Genomic DNA, 23,616 nt, shown 5'->3' with positions numbered 1-23,616 from the left:
GACAGAGAGTTGAAGTCTTTTTACAAGGAAGCTGCTTACCACATTTGGGCAACTTCCACTATCAATCACCAAGTTGCATGGTCCTTTGACCAAACATCTTGTGTGGAACAAGTTTTCCCTTTGATCTTCAAATTTCTCTTCCTTGATTTGAACATTGAGTACCCTTCTTTTGATCAAAGATATGGAATTACCTTCTTCAACATACTCATCATCATATGCTGCGATTTCTTCCACAAGCTGTGAATCATGATCTTCACATTCATCATCTGAATCAAGTATACCATTCCTTATCACCATAACTTTTTTATTAGCACACTCTTTGCCCATGTGTCCAAACCCTTTGCACTTCGAACATTGAATAGAACTAGACTTCTCCTTTACCGTCTTTGAAGCTTCATTCTTTTTACCAATGGAACTCTCAGCTTCCACTCTTTTAGCAGCTACAAACTTTTCTTTTGGTGACATTGATTCATTTCTATTCACAAAACTATCCTTGTTCCAAGTGTTAGAATTTGAAAAGGTGTTAGTTCGTGATGTGTACCTTTTTGAATGCTCTTTTTCTTCTTTCAATTGGTCTTCAATTTTGAGAGCATAATGATACATGTCTTCCAGATATGGTGGTGGATTTCTGTCAACAAGATGAGCAATTTCTCGATTCAAACCTCCAAGGAATCTAGACATGGTATCTTCTTCTTCTTCTCTAACATTTGCTCTTTCCATCATAGTTTCCATCTCTTGATAATATTCCGCCACACTTTTTGTTCCTTGCCTCAAACCTTGCAATTTAGTTTTCAAATTTCTTTCATAATGTTTTGAAACATACCTTTTTCTCATGGCTTCTTTAAGTTCTTCCCATGTCTCTATTGGATCCTCCTCTTTTCTTCTTCTCTCGGATTTGAGATGTTGGTACCAATCACCAGCATGATTGGTAAATTCGGCAATAGCAAGTCTCATCTTCTTATTTTCACTATAGGTGTTGCAATCAAACACATGCTCTATCTTTCTTTCCCATTGCAAGTATGCCTCAGAATCTGCCGTTCCACAAAATGGTGGGATTTTGAGTTTAACTCCTCCATCTCTATCTTCATGTACTCTTTCCATCCTTCTAGGTTGCATAATAGTTGCATGGTTATTTCTTCCTCTCCATCTTCCTTCGACAACTTGTCTTTCTTGTACTACTATATCTTCATCTTCTTCTAATGTTCGTTCTTGTCTTTGTTGTTGCGTCCTTCTTTCTTGTCTATCTTCCATCATCATTTGCATCATACCTTGAATTGCTTGAAGAATGGTTGTATTAAGATCTGGTACTGGTGGTACTCCTTCTCCATTATGTGACATTTTGTTATCAAGGGGCCTCTCCACACTTCTCACAAAAATTTCACTCAGGGACACCGTGTTTAACACTCAAAGGTGGGCTTTTGGTACTAGGTTAAGAATGTAAAGGCTGACTTTTTTTTTTCTTTTTTTCGAGAATCTGAGAGAGAGAAAAAATTGATACAAAAAAAATAACAATAAAAATATTTCACCTCTAGAGCGGCCAAAGAACGTCGACCAAATGCTCTGATACCAAATGATAAGCGCCAACAATGGTGGAATTTGCAAAGCTAGAGGTCCTTCTAGAATCCTTGCAAAACGTTCACAGAGAAAGCTAACTTAACGGATTGATTCCAACCAAGAGCTGGTTAGAAGATGAATGACTCTTAGATCGAACTTGGAATCTATGATGGTCACTCTTAGATACCAAGACAATTCACTCCAGAATTAGCTTGATCAAAACTAATTCAATGAATCGGTTTAAACATCAAACCTAAAGCAAGATTTGAAAAAGAATAACACCAAAAGGGTATCAAGAAAACACAAAGGTTTTTTCTGTATTCAACCAAAATCCCTCAAACATGAATATTACATGCCTTTAAATAGGCCTAGAAGATAACCCTAACAAAATAAAGTTCAGCCACCAACCACTAATAAATGCCAATAAATGCTATTAAATACAAATTGAAGAATATAAGGCAATTCATACAAACTATTAATAAATGCTATTAAATATAAAATGAAGCAAATAAGGCATTAATAATTTCCTTAATTGGTAATTCAACTACCAAAGGCAAGTCTTCTAATTACTTCCCAATATCAGCCACTCCATTATCCTCTTGATTTGATATGCGAATGCTATTATAAAGATTTTTGGGCACAAAAGTCCTTGTTTCAACCGGTACAATAGCTAGCTTTTGAAGATGCAATGTATAAGCCTCTTGAATCTTCTTAACCTTGCTTCTTGTAATCGGTCCTTCGGGTACATGCACGTGATCAGTTGTTGGATTCATATCATCCTCCCTTTCTTTATAAGGATTTGTCCTCAAATCAAATTCTTCGTTCTTTCCGGACAAGAATTGAATATTGTTTTTTTTTTTCCACTTTTTTTTTTCTCACCTTTACCTTAGTTTCTTCTCTCCACTGTTGTTCTTCAGATTCTTTTCTTTTTTTCTCTAATTTCAATTGGTCACAATGTACTTCATATGGAGACAATGGAAGTAAAGTAAATTTCTTCCCACACAAAGTAAAAGTATACTTGTTCATGAAACCATCAAATGTTACCTTTCTATCATATTGCCAAGGTCGGCCGATCAAGATGTCCCCCGCATGCATTGGTACGACATCATAAAGAACTTCATCTTTATATCTTCCAAGAGTAAAAGAAATAAGAGCTTGGGAGTTCACCTTAATTTCTTCTTTGTTTGTTAACCAATGAAGTTTGTATGGTTTTGGATGGGGATGGACAGAGAGTTGAAGTCTTTTTACAAGGAAGCTGCTTACCACATTTGGGCAACTTCCACTATCAATCACCAAGTTGCATGGTCCTTTGACCAAACATCTTGTGTGGAACAAGTTTTCCCTTTGATCTTCAAATTTCTCTTCCTTGATTTGAACATTGAGTACCCTTCTTTTGATCAAAGATATGGAATTACCTTCTTCAACATACTCATCATCATATGCTGCGATTTCTTCCACAAGCTGTGAATCATGATCTTCACATTCATCATCTGAATCAAGTATACCATTCCTTATCACCATAACTTTTTTATTAGCACACTCTTTGCCCATGTGTCCAAACCCTTTGCACTTCGAACATTGAATAGAACTAGACTTCTCCTTTACCGTCTTTGAAGCTTCATTCTTTTTACCAATGGAACTCTCAGCTTCCACTCTTTTAGCAGCTACAAACTTTTCTTTTGGTGACATTGATTCATTTCTATTCACAAAACTATCCTTGTTCCAAGTGTTAGAATTTGAAAAGGTGTTAGTTCGTGATGTGTACCTTTTTGAATGCTCTTTTTCTTCTTTCAATTGGTCTTCAATTTTGAGAGCATAATGATACATGTCTTCCAGATATGGTGGTGGATTTCTGTCAACAAGATGAGCAATTTCTCGATTCAAACCTCCAAGGAATCTAGACATGGTATCTTCTTCTTCTTCTCTAACATTTGCTCTTTCCATCATAGTTTCCATCTCTTGATAATATTCCGCCACACTTTTTGTTCCTTGCCTCAAACCTTGCAATTTAGTTTTCAAATTTCTTTCATAATGTTTTGAAACATACCTTTTTCTCATGGCTTCTTTAAGTTCTTCCCATGTCTCTATTGGATCCTCCTCTTTTCTTCTTCTCTCGGATTTGAGATGTTGGTACCAATCACCAGCATGATTGGTAAATTCGGCAATAGCAAGTCTCATCTTCTTATTTTCACTATAGGTGTTGCAATCAAACACATGCTCTATCTTTCTTTCCCATTGCAAGTATGCCTCAGAATCTGCCGTTCCACAAAATGGTGGGATTTTGAGTTTAACTCCTCCATCTCTATCTTCATGTACTCTTTCCATCCTTCTAGGTTGCATAATAGTTGCATGGTTATTTCTTCCTCTCCATCTTCCTTCGACAACTTGTCTTTCTTGTACTACTATATCTTCATCTTCTTCTAATGTTCGTTCTTGTCTTTGTTGTTGCGTCCTTCTTTCTTGTCTATCTTCCATCATCATTTGCATCATACCTTGAATTGCTTGAAGAATGGTTGTATTAAGATCTGGTACTGGTGGTACTCCTTCTCCATTATGTGACATTTTGTTATCAAGGGGCCTCTCCACACTTCTCACAAAAATTTCACTCAGGGACACCGTGTTTAACACTCAAAGGTGGGCTTTTGGTACTAGGTTAAGAATGTAAAGGCTGACTTTTTTTTTTCTTTTTTTCGAGAATCTGAGAGAGAGAAAAAATTGATACAAAAAAAATAACAATAAAAATATTTCACCTCTAGAGCGGCCAAAGAACGTCGACCAAATGCTCTGATACCAAATGATAAGCGCCAACAATGGTGGAATTTGCAAAGCTAGAGGTCCTTCTAGAATCCTTGCAAAACGTTCACAGAGAAAGCTAACTTAACGGATTGATTCCAACCAAGAGCTGGTTAGAAGATGAATGACTCTTAGATCGAACTTGGAATCTATGATGGTCACTCTTAGATACCAAGACAATTCACTCCAGAATTAGCTTGATCAAAACTAATTCAATGAATCGGTTTAAACATCAAACCTAAAGCAAGATTTGAAAAAGAATAACACCAAAAGGGTATCAAGAAAACACAAAGGTTTTTTCTGTATTCAACCAAAATCCCTCAAACATGAATATTACATGCCTTTAAATAGGCCTAGAAGATAACCCTAACAAAATAAAGTTCAGCCACCAACCACTAATAAATGCCAATAAATGCTATTAAATACAAATTGAAGAATATAAGGCAATTCATACAAACTATTAATAAATGCTATTAAATATAAAATGAAGCAAATAAGGCATTAATAATTTCCTTAATTGGTAATTCAACTACCAAAGGCAAGTCTTCTAATTACTTCCCAATATCAGCCACTCCATTATCCTCTTGATTTGATATGCGAATGCTATTATAAAGATTTTTGGGCACAAAAGTCCTTGTTTCAACCGGTACAATAGCTAGCTTTTGAAGATGCAATGTATAAGCCTCTTGAATCTTCTTAACCTTGCTTCTTGTAATCGGTCCTTCGGGTACATGCACGTGATCAGTTGTTGGATTCATATCATCCTCCCTTTCTTTATAAGGATTTGTCCTCAAATCAAATTCTTCGTTCTTTCCGGACAAGAATTGAATATTGTTTTTTTTTTTCCACTTTTTTTTTTCTCACCTTTACCTTAGTTTCTTCTCTCCACTGTTGTTCTTCAGATTCTTTTCTTTTTTTCTCTAATTTCAATTGGTCACAATGTACTTCATATGGAGACAATGGAAGTAAAGTAAATTTCTTCCCACACAAAGTAAAAGTATACTTGTTCATGAAACCATCAAATGTTACCTTTCTATCATATTGCCAAGGTCGGCCGATCAAGATGTCCCCCGCATGCATTGGTACGACATCATAAAGAACTTCATCTTTATATCTTCCAAGAGTAAAAGAAATAAGAGCTTGGGAGTTCACCTTAATTTCTTCTTTGTTTGTTAACCAATGAAGTTTGTATGGTTTTGGATGGGGATGGACAGAGAGTTGAAGTCTTTTTACAAGGAAGCTGCTTACCACATTTGGGCAACTTCCACTATCAATCACCAAGTTGCATGGTCCTTTGACCAAACATCTTGTGTGGAACAAGTTTTCCCTTTGATCTTCAAATTTCTCTTCCTTGATTTGAACATTGAGTACCCTTCTTTTGATCAAAGATATGGAATTACCTTCTTCAACATACTCATCATCATATGCTGCGATTTCTTCCACAAGCTGTGAATCATGATCTTCACATTCATCATCTGAATCAAGTATACCATTCCTTATCACCATAACTTTTTTATTAGCACACTCTTTGCCCATGTGTCCAAACCCTTTGCACTTCGAACATTGAATAGAACTAGACTTCTCCTTTACCGTCTTTGAAGCTTCATTCTTTTTACCAATGGAACTCTCAGCTTCCACTCTTTTAGCAGCTACAAACTTTTCTTTTGGTGACATTGATTCATTTCTATTCACAAAACTATCCTTGTTCCAAGTGTTAGAATTTGAAAAGGTGTTAGTTCGTGATGTGTACCTTTTTGAATGCTCTTTTTCTTCTTTCAATTGGTCTTCAATTTTGAGAGCATAATGATACATGTCTTCCAGATATGGTGGTGGATTTCTGTCAACAAGATGAGCAATTTCTCGATTCAAACCTCCAAGGAATCTAGACATGGTATCTTCTTCTTCTTCTCTAACATTTGCTCTTTCCATCATAGTTTCCATCTCTTGATAATATTCCGCCACACTTTTTGTTCCTTGCCTCAAACCTTGCAATTTAGTTTTCAAATTTCTTTCATAATGTTTTGAAACATACCTTTTTCTCATGGCTTCTTTAAGTTCTTCCCATGTCTCTATTGGATCCTCCTCTTTTCTTCTTCTCTCGGATTTGAGATGTTGGTACCAATCAGCATGATTGGTAAATTCGGCAATAGCAAGTCTCATCTTCTTATTTTCACTATAGGTGTTGCAATCAAACACATGCTCTATCTTTCTTTCCCATTGCAAGTATGCCTCAGAATCTGCCGTTCCACAAAATGGTGGGATTTTGAGTTTAACTCCTCCATCTCTATCTTCATGTACTCTTTCCATCCTTCTAGGTTGCATAATAGTTGCATGGTTATTTCTTCCTCTCCATCTTCCTTCAACAACTTGTCTTTCTTGTACTACTATATCTTCATCATCTTCTAATGTTCGTTCTTGTCTTTGTTGTTGCGCCCTTCTTTCTTGTCTATCTTCCATCATCATTTGCATCATACCTTGAATTGCTTGAAGAATGGTTGTATTAAGATCGGGTACTGGTGGTACTCCTTCTCCATTATGTGACATTTTGTTATCAAGGGGTCTCTCCACACTTCCCACAAAAATTTCACTCAGGGACACCGTGTTTAACACTCAAAGGTGGGCTTTTGGTACTAGGTTAAGAATGTAAAGGTTGACTTTTTTTTTTCTTTTTTTTCGAGAATCTGAGAGAGAAAAAAAAATTGATACAAAAAAAATAACAATAAAAATATTTCACCTCTAGAGCGGCCAAAGAACGTCGACCAAATGCTCTGATACCAAATGATAAGCGCCTACACTGCTGGAATTTGCAAAACTAGAGGTCCTTCTAGAATCCTTGCAAAACGTTCATAGAGAAAGCTAACTTAACGGATTGATTCCAACCAAGAGCTGGTTAGAAGATGAATGACTCTTAGATCGAACTTGGAATCTATGATGGTCACTCTTAGATACTGATATGAACTGAGAGACATCAATCATACAATATACTTCAATGAAGATGTGAAGAAAAGGTTGTCAAAATTATCAAAATATGTTTCAATTCATGCTACATTGAAGAAGAATAAAGTTTGATTGTTGTAAATTTTGGGTGGGTTATAATTTAGATTAATTTAGAGTTATTGTATTTTAAGACTTTTTATTTCATTTCGGTTACATTTACATAATGGCTAATTATGGCCATAAAGTGTGAATGTTACAACTTTTGGAATGCCTTTAATAGTTTCATTTTGAGGCTATATAAAGCCATGTATGTTGTATTTGTAAGGTAGACTTGGAAAATATATTAAAAGAAGCATTTGTGCTTTTCTTTAGCCAATGGCTAAGTTTCTTTGCAATTCTATGTAGTTTAGATTGCATGTAGAATCATTCAAGCTCGACATGATCAATCTTGCTTGTGGAGTGATTCGAATCTCAAACAAGTGTTTGAGATATTTGATCAACAAGAGTCATTCAAGCTAGACATGATCGATCTTGCTTGTGGAGTGATTCGAATCTCAATCAAGTGTTCTTGTCTTGAGATATTCGATCAACAAGGTAATCCGAATCTTATTCCCCTTGTAGTTGATTTCCTTATCTTATCATTTGGTATCAGAGCTTCAGGCTCAAGATCGGATATATGTTTCCTTTGCGTTTCTTCTCAATTTGATTTTTATTTATTTTCATCTTTTTAGTTTTTAATCGACCCAGAGTTCAAAATTCAATATTTGCTCTATTTAAAATTTTGAGAGGTGAGAATGAGAGCTTCATTTGTGTAACTGAGTGTAAAAAGAGTGTCCTAAAATTTCCTTGAGTGTATACTCGTGAGGAGAGTGTTGTGAGGTCCTTCGTATTTCCATAACTTATTTTTTGCAGCAAAGTTTCACAAATAGATTCGAGGACGAATCCTCTTGAAGAAGTGGAGAATGATATGAACTGAGAGACATCAATCATACAATATACTTCAATGAAGATGTGAAGAAAAGGTTGTCAAAATTATCAAAATATGTTTCAATTCATGCTACATTGAAGAAGAATAAAGTTTGATTGTTGTAAATTTTGGGTGGGTTATAATTTAGATTAATTTAGAGTTATTGTATTTTAAGACTTTTTATTTCATTTCGGTTACATTTACATAATGGCTAATTATGGCCATAAAGTGTGAATGTTACAACTTTTGGAATGCCTTTAATAGTTTCATTTTGAGGCTATATAAAGCCATGTATGTTGTATTTGTAAGGTAGACTTGGAAAATATATTAAAAGAAGCATTTGTGCTTTTCTTTAGCCAATGGCTAAGTTTCTTTGCAATTCTATGTAGTTTAGATTGCATGTAGAATCATTCAAGCTCGACATGATCAATCTTGCTTGTGGAGTGATTCGAATCTCAAACAAGTGTTTGAGATATTTGATCAACAAGAGTCATTCAAGCTAGACATGATCGATCTTGCTTGTGGAGTGATTCGAATCTCAATCAAGTGTTCTTGTCTTGAGATATTCGATCAACAAGGTAATCCGAATCTTATTCCCCTTGTAGTTGATTTCCTTATCTTATCAGATACCAAGACAATTCACTCCAGAATTAGCTTGATCAAAACTAATTCAATGAATCGGTTTAAACATCAAACCTAAAGCAAGGTTTGAAAAAGAATAACACCAAAAGGTTATCAAGAAGACACAAAGGTTTTTTCTGTATTCAACCAAAATCCCTCAAACATGAATATTACATGCCTTTAAATAGGCCTAGAAGATAACCCTAACAAAATAAAGTTCAGCCACCAACCACTAATAAATGCTAATAAATGCTATTAAATACAAATTGAAGAATATAAGGCAATTCATACAAACTATTAATAAATGCTATTAAATATAAAATGAAGCAAATAAGTCATTAATAATTTCCTTAATTGGTAATTCAACTACCAAAGGCAAGTCTTCTAATTACTTTCCAATATCAGCCACTCCATTATCTTCTTGATTTGATATGCGAATGCTATAAAGATTTTTGGCACAAAAGTCCTTGTTTCAACCGGTACAATAGCTAGCTTTTGAAGATGCAATGTATAAGCCTCTTGAATCTTCTTAACCTTGCTTCTTGTAATCGGTCCTTCGGGTACATGCACGTGATCAGTTGTTGGATTCATATCACTGGCCTTTTCTCGGGATTGATCTTTCATGATCGGAAACATTGAGATGCCAAAAAAGTCCCATGCCTTTCCGGACCAACCAACCCGACCCTCGAAAGTCTCTATGCATTTTGGGAGCTGGAGCAGTCAAAGAATAAAAAAGAATAAGATGTCAGTATTGAATAGTCTAATTGATTGAAGAAGAAAATGAAAGATTAATTATAATAGTTTACAGGAAGGAAAGAAGAAACAGAAAGATTAACGATCCTTTTTTACAGTTCAAGAATAAAGGGAGAGGAAAGAAAGATGACTGAGAGTGAACTCCGGAACCTGAACCTGACCCTTTAGTAAATGAATGAAGAACCTTTACTGTGTTTGATTGAAGAAGAAAATGAAAGATGAAGGAAAGACGAAACGAAAGAAGAATTAGACAGAACAGAACAGGACTATTACTGATGAACCAGATTGAACGGTAAAGTGGCTGAGCACCTTTACGATGAATGATCCTGTAAAGACCATGAATTAATTAATTCTATCCACATATAACTGTAAAACAGTAAAAGGGGTTTTTCCCTAACAGCTTCAGCTTCAAGAAAAGAAATTCTATCCAGCATAGGGGTAAAACAGTAAAAGGGGTTTTCCCTTAATAGCGGGAGCTTCAATAAATTATTTTCTATCTAGCATAGGGGTAAAACAGTAAAAGATCTTTTTCCCTTAATAGCTGCAGCTTCAAGAAAAGAAATTCTATCTTTCCCGTATTTTTGGGGATAAAATAGATGCTTTACCCTGATTTCCCTCGGTAACTCGACTGTAAACACGAAAAAAACAAGAATTCTCCTATCTATCCCCTATTTTTAGGGATAAAAGTCTATCTTTACCCTTCTTTCCCTCGGTAACTTTCCTGTAAACACTCAAAAAACAGGAATGATCCTATCCTCCCCTATTTTTAGGGATCAAACGCTATCTCTCCCTTATTTTTTTGATTAAAATCCCGGTATTTAGGGTCGAGGTAATTCATAAGTCAATCCTCAACTCAACAAGAATTCTCGTTCACTGTCAGACTGATTAGACTGATCCTACTGATTGAACTCATGAGACTTCCCTTCGCTACTGAACCTTCCTTCCCTTTCACCGATATTCCCTTCCCTTATTGATGGAGGTAAAGCATATTCTTTCAATTCATTCAATCCTGAACCGTAACAAAAACAGGAGAGGATAGTCAAAAAGGGGTAAAGCTCCTTCCCCTTATACTCAATTACCTGACCTATACTAGACCTATTTCCTATTTCTTCTTTCACTATAACCGAAGAAACTGAAGAAAGATCAGCTCATTCATGATATGAACCAAGAGACATCAATCATACAATATGCTTCAATGAAGATGTGAAGAAAATATTGTTGAAATCATCAAAAGTATTTCAATTCATGTCACAATGAAGAAGAATGAAGTTTCATGTGATAAATTTTGGGTGGATTAAAATTTAGAGTTATTGTATTTCATTAATGTAGTTTAAGACATTTTATTTACTTTAGGTTACAATTACATAATGGCTAATTATGGCCATTAAGTATGAATGTTACAACTCTTGGAATGCCTTTAATAGTTTCATTTTGAGGCTATATAAAGCCATGTATGTTGTATTTGTAAGGGGGACTTGGAAAATATTATTAAAGAAGCATTTGTGCTCTTTTTTAGCCAATGGCTAAGTTTCTTTGCAATTCTATGTAGTTTAGATTGCATGTAGAATCATTCAAGCTCGACATGATCAATCTTGCTTGTGGAGTGATTCGAATCTCAAACAAGTGTTTGAGATATTTGATCAACAAGAGTCATTCAAGCTAGACATGATCGATCTTGCTTGTGGAGTGATTCGATTCTCAATCAAGTGTTCTTGCCTTGAGATATTCGATCAACAAGGTAATCCGAATCTTATTCCCCTTGTATTGATTCCTTATCTTATCAATTCACCTTGTCCTTATTCCTTCTCCTTCACTCGCTATCGGTCTGGTCTCATGGCTTCGCTCCTTCACCTAGGTAAAGCTGCTTCGCTCCCTTCTTTCATTCAGTAGCTCTTTCTTTCCTTTCCCTATCGGTCGAAATGTAGAGATACCTTTACCGGCACCTGTTAGCTCTGTCCGGTAAATAGTAAAACACGTGCTTCGAAAACCGAGTCACGGTCGATGTTTCTCGAAACTCTTGTGGGGAATGATTAGTCTTGAAGATCTAGAATAGAATTTCGAAGAAACGGGGTGCTTCAAATCGAACCTTAATTCGGAATCCCTAATCTGGGACGTTTGAAGTACGTGCTTCGAAAACCGAGTCACGGTCGACGTTTCTCGAAACTCTTGTGGGGAATGATTAGTCTTGAAGATCTAGAATAGAATTTCGAAGAAACGGGGTGCTTCAAATCCAACCTTAATTCGGAATCCCTAATCTGGGACGTTTGAAGTACGTGCTTCGAAAACCGAGTCACGGTCGACGTTTCTCGAAACTCTTGTGGGGAATGATTAGTCTTGAAGATCTAGAATAGAATTTCGAAGAAACGGGGTGCTTGAAATCGAACCCTAATTCGGAATCCCTAATCTGGGACGTTTGAAGTACGTTCTTCGAAAAACGAGTCACGGTCGACGTTTCTCGAAACTCTTGTGGGGAATGATTAGTCTTGAAGATCTAGAATAGAATTTCCAATAAACAGGGTTCTTCAAATCGAACCCTAATTCTGAATCCATAATCTGGGACGTTTGAAGTACGTGCTTCGAAAACCGAGTCACGGTCGACGTTTCTCGAAACTCTTGTGGGGAATGATTAGTCTTGAAGATCTAGAATAGAATTTCGAAGAAACGGGGTGCTTCAAATCGAACCCTAATTCGGAATCCCTAATCTGGGACGTTTGAAGTACGTTCTTCGAAAACCGAGTCACGGTCGACGTTTCTCGAAACTCTTGTGGGAAATGATTAGTCTTGAAGATCTAGAATAGAATTTCGAAGAAACGGGGTGCTTGAAATCGAACCCTAATTCGGAATCCCTAATCTGGGACGTTTGAAGTACGTGCTTCGAAAACCGAGTCACGGTCGACGTTTCTCGAAACTCTTGTGGGGAATGATTAGTCTTGAAGATCTAGAATAGAATTTCGAAGAAACGGGGTGCTTCAAATCGAACCCTAATTCGGAATCCCTAATCTGGGACGTTTGAAGTACGTGCTTCGAAAACCGAGTCACGGTCGACGTTTCTCGAAACTCTTGTGGGGAATGATTAGTCTTGAAGATCTAGAATAGAATTTCGAATAAACGGGGTGCTTCAAATAGAACCCTAATTCGGAATCCCTAATCTGGGACGTTTGAAGTACGTGCTTCGAAAACCGAGTCACGGTCGACGTTTCTCGAAACTCTTGTGGGGAATGATTAGTCTTGAAGATCTAGAATAGAATTTCGAAGAAACGGGGTGCTTGAAATCGAACCCTAATTCGGAATCCCTAATCTGGGACGTTTGAAGTACGTGCTTCGAAAACCGAGTCACGGTCGACGTTTCTCGAAACTCTTGTGGGGAATGATTAGTCTTGAAGATCTAGAATAGAATTTCGAAGAAACAGGGTGCTTGAAATCGAACCCTAATTCAGAATCCATAATCTGGGACGTTTGAAGCACGTTCTTCGAAAACCGAGTCACGGTCGACGTTTCTCGAAACTCTTGTGGGGAATGATTAGTCTTGATAAGATAAGGAATCAACTACAAGGGGAATAAGATTCGGATTACCTTGTTGATCGAATATCTCAAGGCAAGAACACTTGATTGAGATTCGAATCACTCCACAAGCAAGATCGATCATGTCTAGCTTGAATGACTCTTGTTGATCAAATATCTCAAACACTTGTTTGAGATTCGAATCACTCCACAAGCAAGATTGATCATGTCGAGCTTGAATGATTCTACATGCAATCTAAACTACATAGAATTGCAAAGAAACTTAGCCATTGGCTAAAGAAAAGCACAAATGCTTCTTTCTATATTTTCCAAGTCTACCTTACAAATACAACGTACATGGCTTTATATAGCCTCAAAATGAAACTATTAAAGGCATTCCAAAAGTTGTAACATTCACACTTTATGGCCATAATTAGCCATTATGTAAATGTAATCGAAATTAAATAAAAAGTCTTAAAATACAATAACTCTAAATTACTCTAAATTATAACCTACCCAAAATTTACAACAATCAAACTTTATTCTTCTTCAATGTAGCATGAATTGAAACATATTTTGATAATTTTGACAACCTTTTCTTCACATCTTCATTGAAGTATATTGTATGATTGATGTCTCTCAGTTCATATCATTCTCCACTTCTTCAAGAGGATTCGTCCTCGAATCTATTTGTGAAACTTTGCTGCAAAAAATAAGTTATGGAAATACGAAGGACCTCACAACACTCTCTCACGAGTATACGCTCAAGGAATTTTAGGCCACTCTTTTTACACTCGTTTACACAAATGAAGCTCTCATTCTCACCTATCAAAATTTTAAATAGAGCAAACATTGAATTTTGAACTTTGGGTCGATTAAAAATTAAAAAGATAAAAATAAATAAAAATCAAATTGAGAAGAAATGCAAAGGAAACATATATCCGATCTTGAGCCTGAAGCTCTGATACCAAATGATAAGATAAGGAAATCAACTACAAGGAGAGTAAGATTCGGATTACCTTGTTGATCGAATATCTCAAGGCAAGAAGAACACTTGATTGAGATTCGAATCACTCCACAAGCAAGATCGATCATGTCTAGCTTGAATGATTCTTGTTGATCAAATATCCCAAACACTTGTTTGAGATTCGAATCACTCCACAAGCAAGATTGATCATGTCGAGCTTGAATGATTCTACATGCAACCTAAACTACATAGAATTGCAAAGAAACTTAGCCATTGGCTAAAGAAGAGCACAAATGCTTCTTTCTATATTTTCCAAGTCTACCTTACAAATACAACGTACATGGCTTTATATAGCCTCAAAATGAAACTATTAAAGGCATTCCAAAAGTTGTAACATTCACACTTTATGGCCATAATTAGCCATTATGTAAATGTAATCGAAATTAAATAAAAAGTCTTAAAATACAATAACTCTAAATTACTCTAAATTATAACCCACCCAAAATTTACAACAATCAAACTTTATTCTTCTTCAATGTTGCATGAATTGAAACATATTTTGATAATTTTGACAACCTTTTCTTCACATCTTCATTGAAGTATATTGTATGATTGATGTCTCTCAGTTCATATCAAGTATTGTAGATCTAGAATAGAATTATCAACCCAAGGGAAAGTATGGAACGGATTACCTTGATGATCAAGATCAAGAGTAAAGAAAACTCGTTTCTAAACTCGTGATTCGAATCACTCCACAAGAGGTTTGATCAATACCACTTGAATGACTCTACATGCAAGTTCTAAACACAAGAATTTGCAAAGAAAGTTTAGCTCTCAACAAAGCTAAAATAGAAATTCTATTCTCAATTCCAAAATCTGATGTCTAATCAAAGAAAAGAAGGCTTTATATAGCCTTTACAAACCTTAACCTATGTGATACATAACTCCAAAATTAAATGGGCTAGTAAATATGAAATACCCATAACCTCCATATTAAAATGGCTGGTTAATGGTGGAATATAGTAACCTATGTGGGTTACAATATAACCTTAACTCCTATATTTAAAACTAGCTTAAATATGAAAACAAATAGTTAAACTATAATTAAATAATGCAAATAATAAAATGGGCTTATTAGTCATCCTTGGACTATTGATAAATTCAGCGGAGTTCATTAAATGCAACTTAAAGTGCATTTAATTCATCTCTGTCTTGAAGCTCAACTTTGCATAACATATAAGGAAGGTCACCAACGTCTTCTAGAATTTCCTTTGATGAGCTCACCATAGCTTGAATATAACTGTATAAGGTTTGTTGTAGCTTCTTGGCTCTCGTCCTTGTAATTGGACCTTGAGGTATGGAAATTCCTTGGTCGTTGTTCATATCAGGGCGCTTCAAATCGAACCATAATTAGGAATCCCTAATCTGGGACGTTTGAAGTACGTGCTTCGAAAACCGAGTCACGGTCGACGTTTCTCGAAACTCTTGTGGGGAATGATTAGTCTTGAAGATCTAGAATAGAATTTCGAAGAAACGGGGTGCTTCAAATCGAACCCTAATTCGGAATCCCTAATCTTGGACGTTTGAAGTACGTGCTTCGAAAACTGAGTCATGGTCGACGTTTCTCGAAACTCTTGTGGGGAATGATTGGTCTTGAAGATCTAGAATAGAATTTCGAAGAAACGGGGTGCTTCAAATCGAACCCTAATTCAGAATCCCTAATCTGGGACGTTTGAAGTACGTGCTTCGAAAACCGAGTCACGGTCGACGTTTCTCGAAACTCTTGTGGGGAATGATTAGTCTTGAAGATCTAGAATAGATTTTCGAAGAAACGGGGTGCTTCAAATCGAACCTTAGTTCGAAATCCCTAATCTGGGACGTTTGAAGTACGTGCTTCGAAAACCGAGTCACGGTCGACGTTTCTCGAAACTCTTGTGGGGAATGATTAGTCTTGAAGATCTAGAATAGAATTTCGAATAAACGCTGTGCTTCAAATCGAACCCTAATTCGGAATCCCTAATCTGGGACGTTTGAAGTACGTGCTTCGAAAACCGAGTCACGGTCGACGTTTCTCGAAACTCTTGTGGGGAATGATTAGTCTTGAAGATCTAGAATAGAATTTCGAAGAAACGGGGTGCTTCAAATCGAACCCTAATTCGGAATCCCTAATCTGGGACGTTTGAAGTACGTTCTTCGAAAACCGAGTCACGGTCGACGTTTCTCGAAACTCTTGTGGGGAATGATTAGTCTTGAAGATCTAGAATAGAATTTCGAAGAAACGGGGTGCTTCAAATCGAACCCTAATTCGGAATCCATAATCTGGGACGTTTGAAGTACGTGCTTCGAAAACCGAGTCACGGTCCACGTTTCTCGAAACTCTTGTGGGGAATGATTAGTCTTGAAGATCTAGAATAGAATTTCGAAGAAACGGGGTGCTTGAAATCGAACCCTAATTCGGAATCCCTAATCTGGGACGTTTGAAGTACGTGCTTCGAAAACCGAGTCACGGTCGACGTTTCTCGAAACTCTTGTGGGGAATGATTAGTTTTGAAGATCTAGAATAGAATTTCGAAGAAACGGGGTGCTTCAAATCGAACCCTAATTCGGAATCCCTAATCTGGGACGTTTGAAGTACGTTCTTCGAAAAACGAGTCACGGTCGACGTTTCTCGAAACTCTTGTGGGGAATGATTAGTCTTGAAGATCTAGAATAGAATTTCGAAGAAACGGGGTGCTTCAAATCGAACCCTAATTCGGAATCCCTAATCTGGGACGTTTGAAGTACGTGCTTCGAAAACCGAGTCACGGTCGACGTTTCTCGAAACTCTTATGGGGAATGATTAGTCTTGAAGATCTAGAATAGATTTTCGAAAAAACGGGGTGCTTCAAATCGAACCTTAGTTCGAAAAACCTAATCTGGGACGTTTGAAGTACGTGCTTCGAAAACCGAGTCACGGTCGACGTTTCTCGAAACTCTTGTGGGGAATGATTAGTCTTGAAGATCTAGAATAGAATTTCGAAGAAACGGGGTGCTTCAAATCGAACCCTAATTCGGAATCCCTAATCTTGGACGTTTGAAGTACGTGCTTCGAAAACTGAGTCACGGTCGACGTTTCTCGAAACTCTTGTGGGGAATGATTGGTCTTGAAGATCTAGAATAGAATTTCGAGGAAACGGGGTGCTTCAAATCGAACCCTAATTCGGAATCCCTAATCTGGGACGTTTGAAGTACGTGCTTCGAAAACCGAGTCACGGTCGACGTTTCTCGAAACTCTTGTGGGGAATGATTAGTCTTGAAGATCTAGAATAGATTTTCGAAGAAACGGGGTGCTTCAAATCGAACCGTAGTTCGAAATCCCTAATCTGGGATGTTTGAAGTACGTGCTTCGAAAACCGAGTCACGGTCGACGTTTCTCGAAACTCTTGTGGGGAATGATTAGTCTTGAAGATCTAGAATAGAATTTCGAATAAACGGGGTGCTTCAAATCGAACCCTAATTCGGAATCCCTAATCTGGGACGTTTGAAGTACGTGCTTCGAAAACCGAGTCACGGTCGACGTTTCTCGAAACTCTTGTGGGGAATGATTAGTCTTGAAGATCTAGAATAGAATTTCGAAGAAACGGGGTGCTTCAAATCGAACCCTAATTCGGAATCCCTAATCTGGGACGTTTGAAGTACGTTCTTCGAAAACCGAGTCACGGTCGACGTTTCTCGAAACTCTTGTGGGGAATGATTAGTCTTGAAGATCTAGAATAGAATTTCGAAGAAACGGGGTGCTTCAAATCGAACCCTAATTCGGAATCCCTAATCTGGGACGTTTGAAGTACGTGCTTCGAAAACCGAGTCACGGTCGACGTTTCTCGAAACTCTTATGGGGAATTATTAGTCTTGAAGATCTAGAATAGATTTTCGAAGAAACGGGGTGCTTCAAATCGAACCTTAGTTCGAAAAACCTAATCTGGGACGTTTGAAGTACGTGCTTCGAAAACCGAGTCACGGTCGACGTTTCTCGAAACTCTTGTGGGGAATGATTAGTCTTGAAGATCTAGAATAGAATTTCGAAGAAACGGGGTGCTTCAAATCGAACCCTAATTCGGAATCCCTAATCTTGGACGTTTGAAGTACGTGCTTCGAAAACTGAGTCACGGTCGACGTTTCTCGAAACTCTTGTGGGGAATGATTGGTCTTGAAGATCTAGAATAGAATTTCGAGGAAACGGGGTGCTTCAAATCGAACCCTAATTCGGAATCCCTAATCTGGGACGTTTGAAGTACGTGCTTCGAAAACCAAGTCACGGTCGACGTTTCTCGAAACTCTTGTGGGGAATGATTAGTCTTGAAGATCTAGAATAGATTTTCGAAGAAACGGGGTGCATCAAATCGAACCTTAGTTCGAAATCCCTAATCTGGGACGTTTGAAGTACGTGCTTCGAAAACCGAGTCACGGTCGACGTTTCTCGAAACTCTTGTGGGGAATGATTAGTCTTGAAGATCTAGAATAGAATTTCGAATAAACGGGGTGCTTCAAATCGAACCCTAATTCGGAATCCCTAATCTGGGACGTTTGAAGTACGTGCTTCGAAAACCGAGTCACGGTCGACGTTTCTCGAAACTCTTGTGGGGAATGATTAGTCTTGAAGATCTAGAATAGAATTTCGAAGAAACGGGGTGCTTCAAATCGAACCCTAATTCGGAATCCCTAATCTGGGACGTTTGAAGTACGTTCTTCGAAAACCGAGTCACGGTCGACGTTTCTCGAAACTCTTGTGGGGAATGATTAGTCTTGAAGATCTAGAATAGAATTTCGAAGAAACGGGGTGCTTCAAATCGAACCCTAATTCGGAATCCCTAATCTGGGACGTTTGAAGTACGTGCTTCGAAAACCGAGTCACGGTCGACGTTTCTCGAAACTCTTATGGGGAATGATTAGTCTTGAAGATCTAGAATAGATTTTCGAAGAAACGGGGTGCTTCAAATCGAACCTTAGTTCGAAAAACCTAATCTGGGACGTTTGAAGTACGTGCTTCGAAAACCGAGTCACGGTCGACGTTTCTCGAAACTCTTGTGGGGAATGATTAGTCTTGAAGATCTAGAATAGAATTTCGAAGAAACGGGGTGCTTCAAATCGAACCCTAATTCGGAATCCCTAATCTTGGACGTTTGAAGTACGTGCTTCGAAAACTGAGTCACGGTCGACGTTTCTCGAAACTCTTGTGGGGAATGATTGGTCTTGAAGATCTAGAATAGAATTTCGAGGAAACGGGGTGCTTCAAATCGAACCCTAATTCGGAATCCCTAATCTGGGACGTTTGAAGTACGTGCTTCGAAAACCGAGTCACGGTCGACGTTTCTCGAAACTCTTGTGGGGAATGATTAGTCTTGAAGATCTAGAATAGATTTTCGAAGAAACGGGGTGCTTCAAATCGAACCTTAGTTCGAAATCCCTAATCTGGGACGTTTGAAGTACGTGCTTCGAAAACCGAGTCACGGTCGACGTTTCTCGAAACTCTTGTGGGGAATGATTAGTCTTGAAGATCTAGAATAGAATTTCGAATAAACGGGGTTCTTCAAATCGAACCCTAATTCGGAATCCCTAATCTGGGACGTTTGAAGTACGTGCTTCGAAAACCGAGTCACGGTCGACGTTTCTCGAAACTCTTGTGGGGAATGATTAGTCTTGAAGATCTAGAATAGAATTTCGAAGAAACGGGGTGCTTCAAATCGAACCCTAATTCGGAATCCCTAATCTGGGACGTTTGAAGTACGTTCTTCGAAAACCGAGTCACGGTCGACGTTTCTCGAAACTCTTGTGGGGAATGATTAGTCTTGAAGATCTAGAATAGAATTTCGAAGAAACGGGGTGCTTCAAATCGAACCCTAATTCGGAATCCCTAATCTGGGACGTTTGAAGTACGTTCTTCGAAAACCGAGTCACGGTCGACGTTTCTCGAAACTCTTGTGGGGAATGATTAGTCTTGAAGATCTAGAATAGAATTTCGAAGAAACGGGGTTTTTCAAATCGAACCCTAATTCGGAATCCCTAATCTGGGACGTTTGAAGTACGTTCTTCGAAAACCGAGTCACGGTCGACGTTTCTCGAAATCTTGTGGGGAATGATTAGTCTTGAAGATCTAGAATAGAATTTCGAAGAAACGGGGTGCTTCAAATCGAACCCTAATTCGGAATCCCTAATCTGGGACGTTTGAAGTACGTTCTTCGAAAACCGAGTCACGGTCGACGTTTCTCGAAACTCTTGTGGGGAATGATTAGTCTTGAAGATCTAGAATAGAATTTCGAAGAAACGGGGTTTTTCAAATCGAACCCTAATTCGGAATCCCTAATCTGGGACGTTTGAAGTACGTGCTTCGAAAACCGAGTCACGGTCGACGTTTCTCGAAACTCTTGTGGGGAATGATTAGTCTTGAAGATCTAGAATAGAATTTCGAAGAAACGGGGTGCTTCAAATCGAACCCTAATTCGGAATCCCTAATCTGGGACGTTTGAAGTACGTTCTTCGAAAACCGAGTCACGGTCGACGTTTCTCGAAACTCTTGTGGGGAATGATTAGTCTTGAAGATCTAGAATAGATTTTCGAAGAAACGGGGTGCTTCAAATCGAACCCTAATTCGGAATCCCTAATCTGGGACGTTTGAAGTACGTTCTTCGAAAAACGAGTCACGGTCGACGTTTCTCGAAACTCTTGTGGGGAATGATTAGTCTTGAAGATCTAGAATAGAATTTCGAAGAAACGGGGTGCTTCAAATCGAACCCTAATTCGGAATCCCTAATCTGGGACGTTTGAAGTACGTGCTTCGAAACCGAGTCACAGTCGACCTTTCTCGAAACTCTTGTGGGAAATGATTAGTCTTGAAGATCTAGAATAGAATTTCGAAGAAAAGGGTGCTTCAAATCGAACCCTAATTCGGAATCCCTAATCTGGGACGTTTGAAGTACGTTCTTCGAAAAACGAGTCACGGTCGACGTTTCTCGAAACTCTTGTGGGGAATGATTAGTCTTGAAGATCTAGAATAGAATTTCGAAGAAACGGGGTGCTTCAAATCGAACCCTAATTCGGAATCCCTAATCTGGGACGTTTGAAGTACGTGGTTCGAAAACTGAGTCACGGTCGACGTTTCTCGAAACTCTTGTGTGGAATGATTGGTCTTGAAGATCTAGAATAGAATTTCGAAGAAACGGGGTGCTTCAAATCGAACCCTAATTCGGAATCCCTAATCTGGGACGTTTGAAGTACGTGCTTCGAAAACCGAGTCACGGTCGACGTTTCTCGAAACTCTTGTGGGGAATGATTAGTCTTGAAGATCTAGAATAGAATTTCGAAGAAACGGGGTGCTTCAAATCGAACCCTAATTCGGAATCCCTAATCTGGGACGTTTGAAGTACGTAGTTCGAAAACTGAGTCACGGTCGACGTTTCTCGAAACTCTTGTGTGGAATGATTGGTCTTGAAGATCTAGAATAGAATTTCGAAGAAACGGGGTGCTTCAAATCGAACCCTAATTCGGAATCCCTAATCTGGGACGTTTGAAGTACGTGCTTCGAAAACCGAGTCACGGTCGACGTTTCTCGAAACTCTTGTGGGGAATGATTAGTCTTGAAGATCTAGAATAGAATTTCGAAGAAATGGGGTGCTTCAAATCGAACCCTAATTCGGAATCCCTAATCTGGGACGTTTGAAGTACGTTCTTCGAAAAACGAGTCACGGTCGACGTTTCTCGAAACTCTTGTGGGGAATGATTAGTCTTGAAGATCTAGAATAGAATTTCGAAGAAACGGGGTGCTTCAAATCGAACCCTAATTCGGAATCCCTAATCTGGGACGTTTGAAGTACGTGCTTCGAAAACCGAGTCACGGTCGACGTTTCTCGAAACTCTTGTGGGGAATGATTAGTCTTGAAGATCTAGAATAGAATTTCGAAGAAACGGGGTGCTTCAAATCGAACCCTAATTCGGAATCCCTAATCTGGGACGTTTGAAGTACGTTCTTCGAAAAACGAGTCACGGTCGACGTTTCTCGAAACTCTTGTGGGGAATGATTAGTCTTGAAGATCTAGAATAGAATTTCGAAGAAACGGGGTGCTTCAAATCGAACCCTAATTCGGAATCCCTAATCTGGGACGTTTGAAGTACGTGCTTCGAAAACCGAGTCACGGTCGACGTTTCTCGAAACTCTTGTGGGGAATGATTAATCTTGAAGATCTAGAATAGATTTTCGAAGAAACGGGGTGCTTCAAATCGAACCTTAGTTCGGAATCCCTAATCTGGGACGTTTGAAGTACGTTCTTCGAAAAACGAGTCACGGTCGACGTTTCTCGAAACTCTTGTGGGAAATGATTAGTCTTGAAGATCTAGAATAGAATTTCGAAGAAAAGGGTGCTTCAAATCGAACCCTAATTCGGAATCCCTAATCTGGGACGTTTGAAGTACGTTCTTCGAAAACCGAGTCACGGTCGACGTTTCTCGAAACTCTTGTGGGGAATGATTAGTCTTGAAGATCTAGAATAGAATTTCGAAGAAACGGGGTGCTTCAAATCGAACCCTAATTCGGAATCCCTAATCTGGGACGTTTGAAGTACGTGCTTCGAAAACCGAGTCACGGTCGACGTTTCTCGAAACTCTTGTGGGGAATGATTAATCTTGAAGATCTAGAATAGATTTTCGAAGAAACGGGGTGCTTCAAATCGAACCTTAGTTCGGAATCCCTAATCTGGGACGTTTGAAGTACGTTCTTCGAAAAACGAGTCACGGTCGACGTTTCTCGAAACTCTTGTGGGGAATGATTAGTCTTGAAGATCTAGAATAGAATTTCGAAGAAACGGGGTGCTTCAAATCGAACCCTAATTCGGAATCCCTAATCTGGGACGTTTGAAGTACGTGCTTCGAAAACTGAGTCACGGTCGACGTTTCTCGAAACTCTTGTGGGGAATGATTGGTCTTGAAGATCTAGAATAGAATTTCGAAGAAACGGGGTGCTTCAAATCGAACCCTAATTCGGAATCCCTAATCTGGGACGTTTGAAGTACGTGCTTCGAAAACCGAGTCACGGTCGACGTTTCTCGAAACTCTTGTGGGGAATGATTAATCTTGAAGATCTAGAATAGATTTTCGAAGAAACGGGGTGCTTCAAATCGAACCTTAGTTCGGAATCCCTAATCTGGGACGTTTGAAGTACGTTCTTCGAAAAACGAGTCACGGTCGACGTTTCTCGAAACTCTTGTGGGGAATGATTAGTCTTGAAGATCTAGAATAGAATTTCGAAGAAACGGGGTGCTTCAAATCGAACCCTAATTCGGAATCCCTAATCTGGGACGTTTGAAGTACGTGGTTCGAAAACTGAGTCACGGTCGACGTTTCTCGAAACTCTTGTGTGGAATGATTGGTCTTGAAGATCTAGAATAGAATTTCGAAGAAACGGGGTGCTTCAAATCGAACCCTAATTCGGAATCCCTAATCTGGGACGTTTGAAGTACGTGCTTCGAAAACCGAGTCACGGTCGACGTTTCTCGAA

This window comes from Cucurbita pepo, chromosome 11 (assembly GCF_057944985.1).
Source record: "Cucurbita pepo subsp. pepo isolate OVF chromosome 11, ASM5794498v1, whole genome shotgun sequence".
Taxonomy (NCBI): domain Eukaryota; kingdom Viridiplantae; phylum Streptophyta; class Magnoliopsida; order Cucurbitales; family Cucurbitaceae; genus Cucurbita; species Cucurbita pepo.
Note: the sequence above shows the minus strand (reverse complement) of the source record.